The 19,140-nt window shown below is 39.5% G+C and overlaps 1 protein-coding gene and 1 long non-coding RNA gene across 4 annotated transcripts in view; both read right to left on the bottom strand.

The window, feature by feature from the left end:
• Fas3 (fasciclin 3) overlaps nucleotides 1-19,140 on the bottom strand; it is a 343,542-nt gene that overhangs the window by 130,186 nt on the left and 194,216 nt on the right. The gene's annotated exons all lie outside the window — the stretch shown is intronic.
• Nucleotides 1-19,140, bottom strand: part of LOC143303293 (uncharacterized) — an 86,008-nt gene that overhangs the window by 66,347 nt on the left and 521 nt on the right. The gene's annotated exons all lie outside the window — the stretch shown is intronic.

Raw genomic sequence — 19,140 nt, 5'->3', positions numbered from 1 at the left:
ACTGTCGCGTGGATCTAATTATACGAGCACGCGTACAATCGGACATTCTTCTCTCACAGAAACAAATTAAAGAGAGTATGAAATCAATTTGAAACTCATTTAAACAGCTGGAATTCAATCTCATTTTCGATACTGAATGAGAACAAAGAAGATTTCTACTGTAATTTGACTTTTAACGTGCAACAGTGGTCCTAACCGCTAAACCTACAAAGCTCGATATGAGAAACGTAATAGTCGCTTTAAAACCTTTGTCTTTAAAATTCCTTTTTGCCATTTCACATCGCGCTTCAGATGTTTAACTTCAAATGACCGACCTTCTGGAACGTGGCGTTCTGTTTGCGAGATCGAATCGTCCACTTTTCAGATTCGGCACTGAACTCCCGATATTCGTCCTCGATTCTTTGTTTCTTCGGTGTTTGACGTTGAATTAACCTCGAATTATGCTGGACTTCCAGCTAGTTTCAAATTTGACGAACATTATCACGATAGTCGTACATCGTTACAGTGCTGTTGAAATTTTGAAGAGATTTCTACAATATACACCATATGTATACTCGTAAAAGCTTTGTATGGTTGCTCAAATAGAATCTTGAGCCACTAGAATTTTTATTCTGCGAATAATGCTATATTTTCGAAGTTACTGAATTAAAAGCTATTAGTCTGGATACATGGGGAGATTTTCGTGATTTCGAACGCGCATGTTCAAGGGATAACTATTATTTAGTCATGCGTTCGGTACATTTTTCCCCAAAGAGATTTCGTTACAACAAAGTGTCTCGGATTATCCGACTGTTCTCTCTCCAACATGGGCATAACCGAGTGAAAAATGTGCGATGTGCCTGCACGCAGCAGGTACAGGCGTGCAATAAATTTTCGTTGTTCCAATAGCCACGAAACGGCAGCAACTATGATGGACTATTTGATCGAAGTACAATGCATGTTTTCATCACGACACACGAGATCTCGATTCGTAATATATGTATTAGTATTAGTATTAGTATAAAGAGAGTCGAAACTCGAAGTGTAGCAAAGATTTTTTTACTACAATACTGTCTGTTTAATCTACGACACGCGAATGTACGAGAAAATGCGTTTTATCAGGGAATGCTCCTCGTTGAAAATTTACCATGAAAAAATATTTCGCCATCACGTAACGTTTAACTAAAAAGTAAAAAATGGAACGAAGATTGATGTTGCCTGAATGAATGAAAAATACACTTATTACTAAAATATTACTCGATACGATAAATGATACAACCGTCAGACTGTATTTTAGAAAGCCATATTTTTCCTAAATTAATATTTATTTCTTAAGTAATGGTATAAGGCGCGCTTTGAAGATACTTTAGATTTTTAATAAAATTTAAAACCGCGATAAAACAGATACGTCGTAGAGATATTAAATAACAATATATTTTAAATTCTCTATTCACGAATCCGCTGTTGTTCCAGCGTTTTATACCTCAAACTTAACCGACATTTTTCCCAAGTCTCTCTGGAGGAGGAACGTGTACAGACAGATTCTTTCAGCTTATTGTAAAAACCATGTATACTTTATGAACGTATTCAAGGAGCGTGGGTTGCATAAACGAGGCGATATGGACGCAGGTGGACTTCCGTAGAAACGACCAATGAATTCTTCCAGGGAAACTGCTGCTCGTACACGAAAATGTTCATAGACACTTTCTTCATCGTGCTGGTGTAAAAGTCTACCACAAATTTCCAGACTTATACTCTTGTAAAAATATTATTGACGGCCGATGCGCTAAAGTTCATCCAATGAAAAGTTCCGACCCACTTGTTGTTTCGTTACGAGGCCATTCTGTAATTTGTCTATTCCACGTTCTTTTCCTTTTTCTTCTTTTAGAAACGAAATATTCCGAAAAGTAGGATATCTAAGAAGACAGAAAGTTCGGAGAACAGCAGAATTAATCGTCGAAAAACTTCAAACTCATAAATAAATCATATCCTCTTTGCTATAGTACAGGCGATGTTTCATGCAACTGGATCATTCTACTGTAACTTCGAAGCAATAGAAGACAGAAAGAAATGTAAAACCGACAATGTATCTGTACAAATAAATTCAAACATTCAACGTTCCTAACTCTTTGCAACGCATCGTAGAAGCTTCTGTAAATCGAAGCTTTGCGAACGACAGCTTCCAATTTAATAACATGATCAGGATAGATAGCGCGACGAATGTTAAAGCCGCTAGCCGGCTGTTAAAGCGAACGCGGTAATTTTAAACAATTCCGTTTCACGCGTTTCGCCTTCTTCCATTTATTTTTGCGTTTTCCCCATTCGCGTAACTTGCTTGCTTTCCATCTATGTCCAACCGTTCTCTTTGTTCTGCTTCCCACGAGTCTTTTTTCGCCTTCTTATCGTTTATCGTCGACAACGTCGCGGCACGGCGCTTCCTAGTCTTTTCCGCCGCTCGAGATTGCGGACGCCTGCTTTCATCGGATGATCAAAGTTTTCCGCGCGTATATTGTTATGATTAAAGTTCGCGGATTTTTACGCGCCCTTTAAGTGCATTCTTATGTTACGCGTCGATAGAGTGGCGAGAGACAGGGAACAGCAGCTTCGAGCAACTCTTTCACTTCCAGTCGAGGATGCGAGGAAGACGTAAGCGTCTTCTGAGAACTTTTGTTAAGGTGTCGAGAAACGACGCTTTTTTAATTGTTCTTTTCTCAAAATAAATGTACTGTAAGGTAGATGTACTGTAAAGTATTCGAACACTTATACAGAACTTTTATGTTCATGTTGTACGTGTTACGTAAAATATTTTGCGATCTCTGTGTAAACGTATTTTTAAATTTGTTCCAAACTTGATCAATATACTCGTGATAGATGAGTTCAATGACGATGCTAATGAAATTTTGGAATGTTTCATATCGTACACGTAATACAGGGTGGTTGGTAACTAGTGGTACAAGCGGAAAGGGGTGATTCTACGCGAAAAAAGAAGTCGAAAATATAGAATAAAAATTTTTTTTTAATTTTTCCATCGAGACAACGATCTACAGTGAGATCCGTTGTAACGTACCGCACGCGTACCGTGCGAAAATTCAAAGTCGATTTTCTCGAAAACAAAGCCTCAAACGAAAAATTTGTATTCTATATTTTCGACTTCTTTTTTCGCGTAGAATCACCCCCTTTCCGCTTGTACCACCAGTTACCAATCACCCTGTATATTTATAAAAGGTGTCTATAAGCGTTTGACTACTTCCTTGAAGCTGTGTAAACATAGCGTACTTATTTATTGCGTCGCGTTTGTATAATAATCTCGATAAATATTTGTTCATTTGAGGCGTTCTCAATTCATTGGATAATGGAAACCCGTGGAAAATTGATCGAAGTCGTATTTATTCGCGACATTATTATTGTACGTGTTGCATCTCTTTGCAAATATCTGCGCGCTGTGTTTACAATGTCACCTCTTGAAACTTCTTTTCATGTTTTCCAGCGTTTCCACGTACAATATGCGTTTTGAATTATTATACCTCGATGTAATATCGTCGACGAAAAGGTACGGTCGAATAAATAGGTGAGATATCAAACTCTCTATGGATGGTTTCATCATCACGAACAGAAAATTAATATTATCTTTTCCGTGTGCATTGCGTATTAACTATCCAGTATCGAGTTAAATTTCTCATAGCTGCTTTCGTTCCTGATAGATCAACCTTACGATACTCTTTCTCAAACATTAATGATTCACTTTCATTCTTCGCATACGGAGCAAACTTTAAATACAACAACGAGGAAATTAGCTCCGTATTAATACGATGGCACGATACTTTGACTTTTAATATCGTTCTTGTTTCATCTCGATACTTATCCTGCCTCGTATATAATTCTAACATATTATCGCTTAGAGAGATAATCCTGACTAATTTACTCTGCTCTCAGACCTGTTCGCTTCGATCTTTCTCGCGTACTTTGTCGCTGACCTACCTCAATCTTGCTCTTGTCTGGATATTGCCTACGGTAGACGCTGAATCAGCGGCTTTTTTTCTACTATCACCAATACGTACGTATTTTACAGAAAAAAAGGTGACTCAAGACGGCTTTGATCTTTTCGATCTCCATTCACGTGCTACAAACAAGCGATACTTTCCATACGATATCCAATACTTTTACACATTGACCGTTGGAGAAATTTTATAAGTTTCAAAGGCTTTATTTGTCCCTTTCTTTAGTACTGTAACTATAAACAGATTTTATTTCGTTCCTTCGTTCAGTTTATTTTACCGTTACTTACACGCTGTCACCTTCGATTTCATCCCCAATTTTTTTATACCATTTGTTAACGTTTTGTATTCATAAAATACATCGTATCAGACGATATAATGATATTATTGAGAAAAAAGGAATACTTAAAGTAGAGTAAAATTCAGCCACTACATTTGGCCAGATGATCGCCACGCAAGTTACATTTGTCCCACGGTATTTCGTCCCTTTAAATACATTGTAATACCACAATCGAGGGCAGCGGCGATCCAATAATAATTTTATCGTAACTACCTCGTAATCCTATTGCTACGTGCGGTTAGAGTAAATGGAGAATCGTCCGGTCAGCTCCGAACTGTAGCTGAAAGTCGTAACATAGAAATTGAGGGCTTGCGTTACCGAAGTGTCTTGCAGCATTTTAAAGGATTATCCGGTGGATCGGATCGGATGTCGACTGCCGCTAAACTTCATCCGGATGGACATAAAGTTCCAATAGTGCAGTCCGGACATCCGAAGATGTTCGACGGTTTATCGCGCAGTATAACATTTGACAGGAAATAACTTGGGACAGTTTTTCCATCCGAACAGGTAAGTCCGCCAGCCTAAGTTTTTTCAGCCTAAACCACTAATGGAAAAGTACGCCAGAACCATAATTTTTCTTATGTATGATCGTCGCCTACAAACTTTCCAACTATATACACGGATATTCATTTTTACTCGAATATTCTTTTTTCTTTTACGGTCTGAGTTTCTTTCACGGAACGGGCATAAATTAAATAAATAAGTTGACTGAAAATTCTGAGTTGCAAGAATTGCTGCGTCTGGTTCTCATCTTTGTGGCTGATAATTATGTGTTAGTTTCTTTTTACGATGTTGAAATTACATTATGGTTGTACTTATAGGGTTACAAAATCAATACAATATCGATACAATATTATGGCAGACTTTGACGGACCAACGAAAAGCAAATCATTCTACTGTCTTATAAAATGATGTACCTTCACAATTATTTTATAATCAAACAATATTGAATATTTTACTTTGCTCGCTGACACGATGATATTTAGATATCGCTATGTAGGTTACAGATATTTCTTTTATGGCAGGTTCGATAAAGAAGAGTCATTTCCTAAATCCACACATTTTCCCGATTACCGGCGTAAACATATTGAAAGCATCGAACGAAAGATCCATCGTCACCCTCCGTTAATAACTACGTAACCGTGAAAATATAGCGACGAAGGGAGAGACAGAGGCTCGTACGCTATCTTCGAGCCGGATGATTAATTTCGTTGACTTTAAAGATCGATAATGGAACGCCAATCTTTGACGAAGAACGCAGTGGTTCTAATGGAGCCGGCGGATGATAGAGAAACGAATAACGAACGATGGAGCTGCTCTCGTTCCATGAAGGATGAAAAAAGCGGTCCGTAATTCTTCCGTGGAATGGATCCGACGCGAAATAGAATTAAACGGCGCTGGTGGCCGCGAGCGATGAGTCGTGACTGGGTTATTGAAACAGAAACGCAATGATCCCCGGCAAGAAGTTTCAGGATATTCTCCGGAGATTTAACGAATTCACCACCTGCTATCCAACTATAACTATAACGGGAAAGCTCAATTTCTCGATGCGGTGAATGTATGAACATTATTTTAGATCGTGCAGAGAAGCAGGTTAATTCCGCCAAGCGGTTCGATTGAAAATTTAATATCGATCGTAATTGAGATCGGATCGATCAAAACTCGAAAGGGATTCATTGTTAATCGTAGAATATCTGTCTGGGAAGAATTAAAATAATATCTATTTCATTCGTCGCAGCAATGAGTTTTAAGGATTTCAATGTTTCAACTATATTGAATTAATTTTGAAATCACAGTGATTTGGTAGATAAAATTATCAAATAATATTTCTGAGAGATTATACATCCACGATAATAGTAAAAATATAGGACACCTGTGGTTGAGAATTATTTCCTCGAAAACTGAAGAAATCTCGCAATCCATGTTGTCATTTTTTGAAACGTACCATCGCTAATTGTCGGACCAGGCTAATCTGTTCCTCAATTGATTCATTACCGTATTCCATGAGGACTTAAAGCACGAGACGATAAAGAAGAAGGACGAGGCGAGCAACACGGTAGACGAACGAGGCGTGCTGATATGATTGATGACGGATTTTGTCCGAGAATCAGCAGGTGCCCAAGAGTTTGCTGAGTAATTCATCGCGTGTACTTTTAGCCCGCGTGGACGAGGGATGCTTTCCAAAGAAGGACAAAGAGGGTAATAATTAATTGCTTCAAGGATCAACCCCTCTATTCTACTTTCTTGTTTTATCCTTTTCTTTCAAAACAACGTACTGTGTCAGCTACGTCAAAACACTGTGACGAGTGTGTATTTCGTTCAGAGGATAAAAAACTGCTGCTTGCTTTCCTCCACCTCGTTTCTTCTCCTCCTTCCATGTTATTTTTCTGTCTTTTTACGACCTCGACGAGCACACCATGAACATATTCTAATTGAGTCGTGTCGTTTGCAAAGTCGACTCAAAGAATTGCGCAGTCGCCGATTGCGTCGCGATAGAAACAATTTTTCTTTTCTCCCGACGTAATAATGATATTTTAAGACTCTTTTATCGTGCTTTGCTTTATATCACGCCGTGTCCCTGTTTATTATGCCTCATGATTAATTATGTATTTCGATCATGCAGCTGGTAATTAAATGGATTCAGACTGAAGGTGAAGGGAATTTATTTTCTTCACTTTTTACACGATGTATGATTAATCGGGAAAGCAGAGCATGAGAAAGATCGTGTGTTTGATTTAATTGCAAATTTAGGTGGGCATCGAAGAAATCTATTGAATATATGTAGAATTCTAAATCGACTAAACTTCAAGCATACCCCGCTGGATCGTATCTCTTCGACACTTGAATAAACCATCCGCGATTGCAATCCATCACTCCGCTTGAAGGTTAATATTTCTTTAACCCTGTCGAGGTGAAATACTTGCCACATAACCGATACATCAGGGTTAGCTGGATCTCGAGCAAAGAGGTGGATAGCGTTTACGAACAGCTCGCGAATAAATTCACACACACGGTCACGAAGTGTAAAATATTGATAATAGAAATTAATTTGTCCTAACAAATTTCCCTGCTAATTTTTTGAAGGATCGTCGATATCAAAGATTGTGAAAATGAGCTGACGTTGAAACATAGATTGGCAAATAAGTGATAAAGATCCGATACACAAATGAAGAATGAAAATACATCGTCCATCATTGACAAAAGGGAACATACGATCCGAAGCAAAAGCGAGAAAGGAAACCGAGGATCAAGAGAGAAAGAGGGATAAATCCACCCACCCGCATAATCAAGTTATCGTCGCGACATATCGCACATTAATCACAACTATCAATGACAGCCGCACACCAGCCATCGAGGTCCTTTAATCCCTGGCTGGCTCGTGTCTCACCACCCACCGTCACCTCGTCCGCTTCGTTTCGCCTCCATCGCATCCGCTGAACCATCCTCAATCCGCTATCTTCGCGATTAATGACTGGTCACGGCAACTTCCGTCGTTGCTGACTCTTCCGGTCTCTGTTATCGAAGAAATCGCTTCGATCTGCCAGTTTCCGAACCTCCATTGTCTCCAACAACGATAAAGAAGGAGATAATGGTAAGTGGAAATTGGCGAAAATCGCATTTATTACGATTAAATCTTAGGAAGTCGAGAGAGCTTCCGACGATGAATTGTCGGTTTCGAGATCGCGAATTTCAACGATATTATCGATAATAGTCCGACTGTGATTTAGCGAGATCACAGAGTAGAAGTTCAAAGTAGACTTATCGTTGGATAACTGTGCATAAATTTCTATTTTCACGTATAGAGCTACAGAAACGGAATACAAGCAGAGATTTCGTTCGTCTATTAAATTCTGCAACGAGTACTTTGGATATTTTCATGTATTTCTGAATATTTTACGCATTATGTGTATTCTTGTGTCTACCCATAAATTCACGAACATCCACAGTTTACTGTCTCGGTACGTTTCCACGATTTGAAAGAATACGATGGTGAATTTCTCGTAACGATAAACGTAGGCTACGATTTTATGAAAAGCAGCAGCGAGAACCGACTTATATCACGTGTATACGTCCAATTAAAAATATCCACCAAATATTCTAGAATCAACCGACGATAATAACAGGCAACTAAAAAATTCCAATTCAAATGTGAAAGAGCTGAAACTGTTCATCCAGAAGCTGGGTTTTCCGTTCGATTGCACGATTCCATGAACGATCGCGGAAGCGCGAACGAAAGGGAGCTGGTAACGAAGGGATCCTCGCGAATTTAGAAAAAGGAAAAAAAAGAAAAGGAACGTTCCGTCGCGTCGTTTCCTGAACGTTTCCTGTTCGGGCTCGCTCTCGAGAGTGAAATTCCTTTTCTGTTCGGGGAGTCACGAGCCTCGAACGCCACTGCACGGCAATTTCGTGTATCGTCCACGGTCAATTAGAGCGGAATAAGGGAGGAACGAGTAGACAGACAGTGTTTCGGTCGAGCAGAGAACGCGAGTTCGATGGTGTGGAAATCATTGGCCGCGGTGTACGAATCAACAGGAGGAGGACGTTTCGCTTCTGCTCTTCTCTAACCCCGGACCGAAAGTACAACAATGGAGTTTCTAACGGCCAATAGAAACTTGCCGATCCACTAACGAGATCGTCGGAATTCCTGGTGACTTCCGAGACCCTGGTTCTACCGATTTCCTTGCTACGACCGCATCATAAAATCTTGCTTCCGATGTAACGCAAAAGTATCGTCCTGAAGTACCTGTACTCGACGAGCTGTTTCGTTATTCTTCGATGTTCGATTATCGTACGAATCTATTTGAGCTCCTGAATTCCGATGAAATAAGAAAATGCTGGAACAATTAAATGGCATTTTTGAAATTGAAGCGTACGAATGATAAAACATATAATAAAAAAAAATAACCACGGACGTTGCTACTAACTAAACATAAATTTGACGAGAAGCGTGTTTAATCATCGACATGACATCGTAGGATATTTAGAATTGAGACAATCGATCGATGATAGGATTCAATCTTCGCTGAGGTGCAGACCAATAGGTCGATGCTAAGATATTAAATTCGTATTTGTGTACGCCGACGTGTAAATTCCATCGTGCGCCAATATTAATTATTTGCTCGATCGTGCCAAGATCGTTAGCTGACCGTTAAACAAGCCACAGATTGTTTAGGATAATAGCCAGAGTCTATTATACATATTAGCAGTTGTGTATCTGACTAACTCATTAAGCGTTTAGGAAACACTATGGGTTTGCACGAACGAGATCCCTCGATGACGTTGTTTCGTGCCATTATTTCGAGACAACATTGATTTTGAACGCTTAGAGACAAAGTTAATAAAGAATTTAAGATAGATGATCATATGTCAGTGGAATAATCTGGTAAATTTTTGATTTGTCGACATGTTAGAACTTACAGAATGTTAAGTATCATTTTCCAAAATTTCATATGGTTAACACTAGAACTACCATACCAGTCAAATCGACTGGTTTTACAATTTTATTTTAAAATTCCTACTTCACGTTATATTTTCTTTCCGCAATGATGTAATGACTTTCGCAACAATAACTAAAAGAATAATACAATGAATTTTATTTTGTTTTTTTAGTAGTCAGGCTTAAAATAATTTTGCATTAAGGCCATTTATACCAATATTAGTCAAAATGACTGGTACTTGCCAAAGCGTAAAAGGGTCCTGCAATCTGTTTATCGAACCCCAATTAACCAGTTTCCTCGTTTTGTACAACTTGCCACACGTTTTTCAAATTTTCACTGCGTATCATCCAATATGATGATATCAGTTATCAGGAAAACTCCAGATCGATGGCTAGAGCGCTAGATGCTAACACTAGAAATGCCATACCAGTCAAAATGACTGACTCTACAATTGTATAAATGTGTCAACTCCTGTAAGAAAATAATAAATCAATAAATAGAAAAATATTCTATTATTACGTATTTTTTAAAAACCAGTCAAAATGACTGGTTCTGATAAAAATAGCTTCGATAGTTCTAGTGATGATCCATGCTTAATTTTCGCACATACGATATAAATCATATTTTCCTACCTGACGAAAGGAAACGTATTGTTTGAAAATCGGACAGAAATTCTCGTTATACAACCGGCGACAATAACATGCAAGAGCCAACGAACGTCAACGACTGCAGTGGCTCGTCCAGGTCTTGAAATCCGATACCGATCAAAAGTTACGGTACGACGAGCTATCCTCCATGGAGCAAAAGTTTTCGCCGGACACTCCACTTGCAGAACACTGTCCGAAACTTTCGTCAGGAAGCCGGGATTCGATGAAACGGGACATAGATTCCTCGTAGTTTTTGTTTTTCCACCAGCGAGTAAATGGAGTATTTCGTTTTGCCGATCGAAATCAGTGATTCTTCTAAAAATCGATGCGATAGAAACGTTGGAACGTGCGAATATGTGTCCCATTACTGTTTTTATGAATTAGTTAGAGTCGCAGATATCGGCTGAAAGTGTATTAGTATCGTAAAAACAATGATTAGTCGGAACGCGAAAGTTGGAAACAAAATAAGGGAAATCCGAGAATAGGTTGGGATATGCTATGAAGGATAAAATTCCAATTATCGTCGATATTTCATACGTATTAAATTCCCAAGCTCAGCCTCTAATTTTCACTGAAAAAAACCGTGCGATCGGCTTAAACGAGATTTATCGTTTCACCGGATGTAATTGTCCGTATCGTTAAACAACCGTGTGTCGATGATTCGCACGGGCTGCAAGTATTTTAAAATAATCGCCAGAACGCGTCGCGAAGCCGCAAATAAAACATCGTAATGGGCTGGCGAGTAGCTGATCAGCAATTTAGCGGAAAGCCGCCGTTTCCACGGTAGATAATTAATTAATTATAAAATATCTGTCGCCGTAAATCGTTACGAACGATATCTCATAATACTATCCTGTAGGCATTTACAAAAATTAATGTACTTCCTCTTCGTCTATATTGGTATCGTCTTAGTATATGTTTTTCTTCTTGTCTGCTGTTCTGTACTTTTCCGTAACGAATTGTGTTCGATATTGGATGATTGTCATTGAAGCAAATTCTAGCGAAAGAACAAGGTTTTATTACTCCGTATGCGAATATTTAAAAAACGTACAAACATATCCAATCGGTTATTAAGCTATAAAAATCAAAGATAAAGTTTCGCGGTGTGCTAACGAGTAAACGTCAATTTCCGATAATAAACGCAAAAGGTAAACTCGTCCAATTTAACTCGTTTCACGAGACGAATTATTTGAACGAGATAAAAATTGAAATTGAAGAACTTCGCGGTGTCAAAATCGTTTGGTCTTAATCCAAATGTATCAGTCGCCAAGGATTACCACGTAATGACACGCGAAATTTCACTCTGGCTCAAAACAGTAATTTCGTTTCAACTTACCGAAAGTTATCGACATTTTCATTTGCGGAAAATCGCTTAGCTTCTCAGACCACTTTCGTCTCGATCCATCGTCGTTTCATGTTATTTTTCCAAGGACTAATTCGAAATAACAATTGATGGACGTGTCGCTCTATCAATTGATCACCTGGATTTTTGAAATTGATTGAAAAATGCCCGATATTTCGTCGAGGAGAATTCGTTTGGACAAATGGCCGACTTTCATCGATCGATGCTGTGCAGTTGCTTTTCCGAAGAACGAAGTCGATGAAACCAGAGGGAAGTTGCAATGGATTTTCGCGAATATCGGTCTTTGTAAACCGCCGTCCCGTCGTCGACGAATTTTTAATGAACTTGCGCGTTAAAAATGATGTTCTACGGATAATGCAAAGATCGCAAGAAATAAAATGTTCCGTGGTAATGAGATATTAAAAAAAAATTCCATCTGGTATTTGCCTGTGTCCGGTTGTACTGTTCAATAAATTCGATTCCGTGGTTATTCCACTGTCCTCGTATAATATAAAAATAATTACGCGCTGGAACTTATTTAATTGGATCAAAGTAATCAAGATACAGTCGTAGTAACAGGGAAAGAGAGAGAAAGGAAAGAGATAGGAAACGACACAGTGTATTCTGAATATAAAATAACGATCGTTTTTATATTAGACAGACGTAGCTTCATATTCAATGATAAAATGAGCCATTAGTTCTGTTTATGTAAAAATATCCGCAACTAATTAATTCGATACTATTATATTTTATTATTTTATATTTTTATAGTTGACATTTTCCGGTTATAAGGTGAACAGAACATAAATATAAAGCTCTAATTTTATCAGATGCTTCAGATTACAAGAAAAAGATTCTTTCGTGACAAATGCAAAAACAGAGGGTATATTTGATCGGTAACATTAAAAACAGGTTGAAAATAAAATTCAATTATCGATGAATAACAATATCTTAAGTATTAGCCGATGAATACGTCGTTGCAATAACTGTCACAATTTCAATCGTCAGAACAAGCGAGACGTTCGTGAAACATTATTGCATACAATATGCGTTACGATATGTTTTGCAAGGACATAGATCCAGACTGATTACTACGTTGCTATGAAGCAATTTCGATAAATAGGTGACTCGCAATGGTTCAACAGAGAAATTGATAGCAAACTTGCGTCTAATTTGAGAGAAACCTCCCGTCTGCTTAGTATCCTAATCATGTTCGACCTCCTGGGAGTCTATGAAGTAATTAAATGTGGAGTAATGAGAGTAATATCCGATAAGAGAAACTTCAGCATCCTGACGTTGCATTAAATAAAAATTGTTATCGGTACAAAACTTGTGAATGGAAATGACCGAATAATATCTGTAATTTAATCTAATTGATAATTAGTTATATTCAACGTGACAAATTTTTTACACAAATAATGACTTCTCGTTGCTATGAATTTAATAACAAAGATTTCAAAGTTAAGTTATAGATATTTTGGTATATTCAATGTTTAATAATGATGAACTAAAAACGTTAATTATTTTATACCGTGCAGGATTTCCCGAAAGCAGGGCTTAAAGTTTTCGGTAAATGTTGATAGTCACAAGACACGACGTAACAGAAATTCTATTTTTCCTCTACCATTAGGTTTGTACTCGAAAGCCACAAATAAACATGCCGCGAATAATAGAAAAATGCTCGTAGCTTTTGATGGAAGAAGAACTCGCGAAGAATATTGTTGACTCGTTGAAGAATCCGGAAAAACACTCGTAGGATGCTTGTAGAACACTTCTGCGAGATTTGTAGAACACTCGACTTGTTTGGAAGAGAACACTTGCAGAAAGCTGGTGGAATGTTAGCGGAACGTTGGACTTGTTTCGGTTCGTAATACCGAATCAACTTCCAGATTCTGCAAGAAGATAAACTTCCTTCGAACGAAGCTATGGTTCGATTCATTTTACCGCGCAGTCTAAAGACCTCTGACGATATCTAAAGACCACCATACAGGACCTTCCGGGGATGTACGAGATCATAAATCTGTGTCCAGGAGTTTCGAGAGTACGGTAATATTGCCCGAGGACCGGAATTACAAGAACTGCCAGCTGAAGCAGCTCACAAACGAACCTTCGTCACGAATAAAACATCCACGTCGCTATTTTCATGAGAATCTTCTTCTACGATGGTTAATAAAAGAAAATTGATGTATTTTTCTAATCTTGGAACGTCGAGTTTTTCTATATTGGTTTATTAACGAGTTGCGAACCCATGTCAAGGAGAATCAAATCGTTAGGAAGCTGACGATCAAACATGTGCAACGTCTATCTTCTCGTAAACCAGGCCTCAAACTCCAAACTTAATTCTCCACTTTCGGCTTATTTTGATCATAGAATCTCCTGAACTTTAATCGTACCGCGAACGTAGAACCACAGTGTATAATAGTAGCTTTAATAATCATAGCGTTTCGTGAAAAACCGAGGTAGAACAGTTTTGATAACGACTCGACATTAGCCATACTGACTAAACACGAGATTCGGGCAAAGACGAGAAGTTATAAAACGAAAAAACAAGGAAGAAAGCAGCTAAAAAAGAAAGAGAGAGAAACCTGAAGATTCGAAAACGAGAGGCAGCTAACGGTAAAAGGCTCATCGGAGGGGATGTAAGGATAATTAGAGTGGCCTGCGGATGGGCGCAACGGAAGCCTTATATTCCAAGCAATGCTCATTAAAACAACCGTTACGTACTGATAGTGGCTCATTAACGGAAGTTTCGGTTCTACGATTCAATTACCTCGCCGGTTTTAATTGCGCCTGTCTATCTGGTCAGGATATTTCCTGGAATTTCGACAGAGCGACTTTATAATTATTTCGACCAAAAATCTTTCCACACGCCCGAGCGAATACCGAGTGTCGACGAATAATTGGGAAAATAGAAGCCTCGGTCTGTCGTGCGTGCGCCTCTGTCTCTTGACTCTAGCTTTTCGCTCCTCTACCTCCTCTCCCTAGATCTAATTTGCCCGTGTGCACCCTTCTACGCTCGAATTCCATGCCATCGTGCTTCGACGATCGCCAGCTTACACTTGGTGAATTTCTTCGAGACAGGGCTGCTGTGTTCTTGAAACTTCGTTAATTCTCTACGAATTGGCAATCTTTTTCTTTCCTTGCTTTTAGAAAGAACAACGTTTCTTTAGGATCATTGTACGAAATTCTAAAGGTTAATCCATTGTGGAGTTAGCGATAGATTTTTGTAAGTAAAAATTAGCTCCAGGAATCCTACGAAGCGATGGAGATCGTACGTCTAATCATTCCATGAATTCGCTACTCTTTAAATGATTTCATTAAGAAAGAAGGTATGTTCCTAATAAGATTCCTTTCAAATCCCTAATCAATTTCATCCATTGCTCATTCTTCAGCTAGTACTCATTAGCAACGGATGGAAATTACAATCAATCGTGTCCCATGACGCTTTATCGACACGAAGATTGCTGATGAAGAGGAGGGAGGGGACGAAAGTTCGAACGAACGAACGACTTATCACAGAGGTAAATTAGAATCAACGAGTCCTCGGCTCTGCACGAGTTCCTCGTCCCCCAAAAACGGTTTGGGTCTTAAGGACAGGGCTGCCGTATAATTAAATGAGTTAATTAAGCAATTTGCCTAAGTGGGGCCAGCTTAACGAGGAAAAACATGTGACGCTTCAACCCTTTGTTTCGTAAGCTTCGCTTTTTGTCCCTGGCTGCGAGCAACAAAATGCGCCGTGTTTCTGCTGACTCGTGTCTCGCTTCCGATTTTCCTTTTTCCACCTCGTTCCTTTGTCTTCCTCCCATCCCTTCCACTTTGCTAGCCGGTTCTTTACTGGTCGAAGGCTCCTTTGAACGATAGCCTCAATAACGAGGGCAATTTGCTACACCAAAAATCAACGGGACAAAAACGCGAACACTTTTTCCTTTCCTGGAAAAGTGCCTGGCCCCTTCCACATCGGTGAACGTCTATGAGAATTATTTTTGCCAACGAAAGAAATGATTTGTTTCGTTTCGTTTAGCGTTTACTTTTGATATTCGATCGTCGTACAGAAAATAAAGCAAACTTTCGGAAATAACCAAGTCGGAGTTCGCGAATATTATATCGAGGAATCAGACGATTGGTTTCTATCGTTATATCGTTTCATCCTCCTTTGATTTATATCTTTCTGTTTGCCTCGTAGCTGTTCCGATCTTGCTCTTTGAAGAGAAATCAGAAGCGTGAAGTTACACATGTTAATAATGATTCTGTCATTCCAGCTGGACTAAAAGTAAACCAAACAGCGAGTTAGGGTTGCTGATCTATTTTTACTCGATCTTTACGTAACCAACATATCTATAAATTAATCTCTAAATTTTCTGCGTATAAACGTCTTCAAACCCTTGAAAAAAAAGTGCAAAGTGGTACTATTTCACGATCTAAACTGCACATATCAATTTGACTCAATTGGACAAACATGGACAGGAGAAAAACACCAGTTTCATGCGAATTTCGTTCGAAACCCAGACACGCTGTGTCGAACCGTTCAAATTGCAGGGACACATACAGGTGCAGTTAGCCTAGGTGCAGGTTTAAACGAGGATCGTGCGAAATTCGCATTCAACGGTCGCCAAGCAGATGGCGCGTAAACAGAAAAACGAAGCTCTTGCTGCGACTCGTCGCGCGTTTCGCAAACAGGTCGGGAATTTGGCGTCGCTTTTGCAACGGGCAAGTAAACTAATGAAAATGTAATTAATGGCGCAGCGTTCGTCGTCGACGCTGCTCCCTTCTCCGGTCATTTGCATAGATATCATTCTTTTAAACAAACGCGCGAACCCGCGAAATTATTCCTATACAATGGCTAGTCGCGCGAGATACTCCGTTCCTATGATCGAATAATTGGTGCCCTGTTACACACGGCAGCGTATTGTTCGACGAAAATGAACCATTTTATCCGCCTTCCGCGCCCCCATTCAACCCTCCTGATCATGCGTTCGAAACTAAAATCCAATCGACCCTGACAATTGCCGATTAATAATTAAATATTTGTACACGTATATATATATATAGTCCATGTTAAAAATGTAATCGCAATAAAAAATATTTACACCTCTTCCGAGTCATTCCATGGTATTAAGTCTTCTCGAAGGACAGCTCTATCTTTGAAACGCAGCACACAGTGATGAGAGTTTTCTGAAACAATAACCGATATCCTCGGTGCCGTTCGATATTTATACGGACAATTAAGTCGCTTCTCCGAACGTATCTTCGACGACATTCAAGCGTTGACACAACGTCCTTGTGTTTGTAGTTAAACTACATGCTGCCAGACCATTTCTCTTGAACCGACGAGCAGCTAGTGTGCACAACGGTCCCTTCGAGCGAAGGGTCGAAGGCGGAAGAACCGGAGGTCCTATAAGTTCCGCGTCTTATCGCGAAACGTAAGCCACTTAACGATAGGGCGGGGGGAAGGGGGCGAGAGACTGATATGGAAATCGAACGAAGTTATGGCTGTGAACGAAAGCAAGTTTAACAAGGTAAACGTTAACTGTAAAATAGAAAGGAATTAACTTAAAAATAGAAAGGAATTTATTTGGGAGAAAAAATATGACGAGAATGTATACGTGTATAGACATAATAATATATTTCTTTGGACATTTTCTCTTTTACTTCTTTCAATTTCACACTGCGAAGGTAAAAATCTTTTGTACAAAACTTTCAATGTTGCGGAGCTTCGACGTAGAAATAAAAGCAGAGACACGGCTTAAAATCGAATAAAAAGAAAGCGAGATGGGAGCCAGATCTCGAAACGAGGGCGTCAACAGAAGTGGCCATCGACGCGAGCTCTCCGCTTGAAATATTCCCAACGGATGGCAAAGGGATTGCAGTGTCAACGTAAGGGGCGGGTCTCCATTGGATTCTTACGCGCAGAACCGCGTGCACGTGCACGGCGACGGCTAATTAGTAAAATCAATACGGAAAATCCTGTGTATAAACGGGCAGACTGTGACAACGGGTACCGTTCAACCGACGTTAAATCTAATAAAACGGTATCCTCCGCCGTGTCTCGAAATCCACTCGCGTTAACGATCGCGAGAAACTCGTCCCTCGCGTTCAATGTCCTGTCATTACACGCTTCGAACGTTGTAGTTTCTGACAACTCGGAACGGTGTATATCCTCTGCCAGCGACCAGCTACGCGTTGAAAGTAAAGAAAGAGACGAAACGAATGGAAAAATGAATCTTTCATTGTCACTGGAAATTATCCCGGACCGAAGTATTCCGTTCCCAGCGGGATTTTTGGCTGATTTTTTATTGACTATACCTGGACAGTGGGTTTATTTGAAATTAGTTCGAAATTCGAATCCGATCCCCGTTTGATGAAATTGTAAGTGGAACAACTGTGATGGATCGAAGTACTCTCTTTCTCTTCCGTGACGGACAATCCATGTTAAAAGTGTAGCGTGCTGTTAGTAGAGAATATATGGTGTATTTTGAGATCCATGCAAAGGCCGAGGATTAACAAAAGTAGAATCAGATATCATGCAGAATAAACGAAATACAATGTGAAGCGAAACTATCGTTTATCGACTAAGACAGATATTTTCGATAGAAATCATTAAACGATAAAGGAAGGAAATTCTTCTCTTAAATAACCATACGTTAAAAAATATCTTTCAATAGGAAAGAAGAAAAGACAATGCAGTTATTAATGTAATAACGTAATTATCAGTACATTAATTGTAGTTGTTACGTTTCATTTTTGCACCCCATGCGCAGGAATATCAGTCGAAAACATCCCGCACGATTAGGGGTAGAATAAAAAGCCTGTTCGATTGTTTTATTTAACCGGCACTGTCGATGGTCATTCATTATTTTATCGGAATTACGAGAGATATCTCGAGCCAGTTCCGAGAGGCGGAAGCACGAAGAAGAGAGCGGAAAGGGTGGCTAGGGGGTTGCAGGTGTACGCTGCGGTGTGCGGTCAGCATTACCCACCCAAGCGCTGTCAGCACCTCCCCTAATCGCCGTTTTTGTCGTCGCACCGACCATTTCTCTTGCTCTAACCTCTTTCGACCCCTTTCGACCCCTTTCGACCCTTACCACCGATCTCCCTTTATTCCCATTCGTGCTCTCTCGGTTTCTCGTATTCGTGTTTATGCTCCAGGAAATTTTCGTTCGTTTCCTTGACCACTGTTTTCCCTACGTGTCCCTTTCTCACACCCCCGTTTCGCTACAGCTCCTTTAGTCACGCTCTTTTTTCCTTCACGAAGAACGTCTGCGGCGAGAGATCTGGTCTTCGAGCAAGCTGTTTAAGCTCTTCCAAATGGCACCCTTAATAGCTTTTATTCGTAAAAGTATTTGAAAAGGTATTTGGATATTACACCTGGTATTACACCTTCCTTTCGTTCGATTCAATT

The sequence above is a fragment of the Bombus vancouverensis genome, chromosome 10, assembly GCF_051014615.1.
Source record: "Bombus vancouverensis nearcticus chromosome 10, iyBomVanc1_principal, whole genome shotgun sequence".
Taxonomy (NCBI): domain Eukaryota; kingdom Metazoa; phylum Arthropoda; class Insecta; order Hymenoptera; family Apidae; genus Bombus; species Bombus vancouverensis.
This window is presented reverse-complemented; position numbering and strand designations above follow the sequence as displayed.